Source organism: Gossypium hirsutum, chromosome D01, assembly GCF_007990345.1.
Source record: "Gossypium hirsutum isolate 1008001.06 chromosome D01, Gossypium_hirsutum_v2.1, whole genome shotgun sequence".
Taxonomy (NCBI): Eukaryota; Viridiplantae; Streptophyta; class Magnoliopsida; order Malvales; family Malvaceae; genus Gossypium; species Gossypium hirsutum.
In genome coordinates, this window is record NC_053437.1 from 58,136,027 (window position 1) to 58,139,161 (window position 3,135).

At 31.2% G+C, this 3,135-nt stretch overlaps 1 long non-coding RNA gene across 1 annotated transcript; it reads right to left on the reverse strand.

Annotated features, from left to right (window-relative positions):
* Positions 1 to 1,457: 1,457 nt before the first annotated feature.
* On the reverse strand, positions 1,458 to 2,333 carry LOC121213969 (uncharacterized). Its single transcript, XR_005909559.1, has 2 exons — positions 2,048 to 2,333; positions 1,458 to 1,747 (listed from the first exon to the last, which is right to left on the reverse strand). It is a non-coding gene; the product is annotated as an uncharacterized lncRNA (long non-coding RNA).
* Positions 2,334 to 3,135: the final 802 nt, after the last annotated feature.

Here is a 3,135-nt window from a genome sequence, read left to right on the forward strand (position 1 = left end):
AATTCACTTGGGAAAATTATTGTTGTTCATTCCATGTCTTGTTATAATAAAATTGTTTCTCTATTTAGGTAAGTTAAATTCGGTTTACTTGAGTGTAATATATTTGACAAAATAGAAGCATAAGTTGACTTGGATACTAAGTCTCTCAATCAACTTTCTTGAAGTGGTTTAATTAGCATAGAAATCTTATCTTGATGATTAAAAAACTAATTTTTAGATATAAATATAATATTTACTCAAGAGAGGTTTTCTAAAGATCTATCCCCGACTTTATCTTGCTATTATATTAGTCTATAAATAGGCTTCAATTCTCCCTTGGTAAATCACGATAGAGAGTTGAAAGATTTCACTTTCTTGAGTTTTTTTCATTACCGGTCTTTATTTTTTTCTTGTGCTGAAAGTAGTGTTTTTAGTGTTTTTGTTTACATTTTTTTTCTTATGGTTATTTTGTGGTACTCTTTTTAAGTATTGTTTGGAGAGATTTATTGAATGTATTGTGAAGTATATTAGGTGAGTGATTCGCAACAATTAAGATGATATTGGGGCTGCAACTACTCCTTTGTGTAAGGGTAGATTGGGCTTAAATAGATAAGTGATCTGGATAATTGTTGAATAAAATCATTCGCTAGACAAGACTATGTAGACATAATATCGTAGTATCTGAATTGCGTTAAAAATATCTTATATTAATTTTCTATTCTAACAATATTTGGAATGAAACTAATTTTTAAGTGTAACCTGCAAGATGTAATTAGCCATTCTGATTTAAATTTGCATAAATAGTGATTCCTTTACACCGTCGTCATGGGTAGTTAAATCTGTTAATGCGACATTTTAAAGTAAAAAAAATACTCACTTGCTAATCATGTAATTAAAAAAATGATTTTACAATTAATAAATCTAAATTTGATAAAATAATTTTAACAACGTTAATAGTTAAACTTGTATTTTAAAATCTAAATTGTAAAAAAGACTAAAATTCTAAAAATAAAAACAAATTTACAAAAATATAGTGTTTGGGAAGTATTCGTCGTCTTTTAACATGACCGAAGAAGTGAAATGTTTAATTAATAATTGGTTGCATATCATCAAACTTTAGATTGAATTTGTATCGCTTTCATTGAAGTTCATCATTACATAAAACAATACATTATAGACTTACCGTGACTGGTTTTTCAACCTCATCTTTGCTTTCAATTTGGTTGCTAATTGATTAGTGAAATGTTTTACGTCATTAGCATCGTTGCTCATTCAATCGCATTCGTAACCATCGCATTCGTAACCATAAGAAATTTCAATGCACCTTTCTATTTCTTTTAGGAGCAGAATTTATTGATTTTATTTGTTAGGCCAATTTAGGATTTTTGGTTTTTGAGTTACAAAATTTATTGATTTTGTTCATTAGGTCAATTTAGGTTATCGTTTTAATTTTTTTTTAATTTTTAATGTGTTCCTTCTTGTTAAAATAAATTATTTTTTTATTATTTTACTATTCATTTTGTACAGCCCAATTTTAGCCCGGGCCAACACCAAATGAACCCAAACCAAATTAAAAACAAAAAAACAGCCCAACTCCAAAACCCTAACGGCCCAATAGGGCCTAAAAACTAAGAAGTATCAGGGAACCCTAGGGTTCCCTCCTTTCCTTTGCGCCGCTGCCTCCATGTGCGGTGTCAACGCGCCCATCGCCCGAGGTAGCCTCCCTTGCACCAAAACGGCGAAGGTTTCTGCCCGTTGACCCCATGACCTGCAAGACAAAACAAAAGAAAAGGACAGAGACAAGAACAGTAGAGGCAACAGAAGTGAAAAGTAAAAGAAAAAAAACCATTTTGTAATCGGCTATATAAGCCAGAAACCAAACGATGTAATGGGGGGAATTTTCTTTAAAAAAAAATCAATAAAAAAAAACAGAAGCTCAAAAGATTGTTCTAACTTCTTTTAGATCTGCTCTACTTTGTTTTCTTTTCTTATTTTTCTTCATTTTTTCTTTTAAATCTGTTCTAAAACACGTAATGAAGAATCAAATAAAAAAGGAAAAGGGTTTCACCTGAATTAGCCTGCAATCCGTTGGCGTCGGACCCGTGTTCGGGGGGGTCGAAATCTTCTTTTCTCTCGGCCTCTTGGCTTAATAAAAAGGGCTGGGCTTTTGAGCGCCCCGAAAGCCGGGGTCGAATCGCCCTTTTGCACAATGCCGGCCATTGGTTACGGTGGCGCCGCGACGGTGCTCACGGCGGGTACCAGGCCGGAGAAGGAAAAGGGGGAGGGGTTAGAGAGAACCCCTATATTTTTTTTCTGAAACAAGAAGAAAATAAGCTTATTTTGAAAAATTTTGGTTTTTATACTATTATTAAAACGACATCGTTTCCTGGGGAGCTTCAGCGCCAAAACGGCGCCGTTTTGAAGCGACCCGAGATCCTAACCATTGGACAACAAGGATCCGCGTGTTTTTAGATCAAGGGTCTATTTTCGCCTTGGTCCTTCCGCGTTTAGTTTATTTTAAATTTACTCCTTTTTGTTCATTTTTATTTTCTTTTAATTTAGCCCCAAAATTTTGTTGGTTTTTTATCTCGTCCCTGGCTCACTGATGCGCTAAAACGATGGACATGTGTCCAAATTTGATTTTATTCCCATTTTGGTCCTCGTTAGTTGTCGCGCTTTTCATTTTGGTCTTTTACTTGTTTACTTTATTTTAATTTATCCTTTAAATTTGGTTTGAGTTACGATCAAGTCCCTAAATCAATTTAGCTTATTTATTTATTCAACCTTTTTTATTTTCTTATTATTTTTTAGTTTTGTGTTATTCGGTTCGTTAGTTATTATTATTATTATTATTATTATTATTATTATTATTATTATTATTCTGTTTATTATTTCTTTTATACATACCTACTTCTGTATTTTTATACTTTATAATTTTTGTATACATCTATTCATACATACATTTTTATAATATATATATATACGCGCATATACATATTCATATTTTTATACATATGTTTTTAATTTATATATATGTCTACATATATCTATATACCTATTTTATTTTCGTAAATGCATATATATACATATATATACAATCTTTTTATATTTTTTTAATTTTATTCATTCTTTTTATTTATTTATGTTTTCATTAGT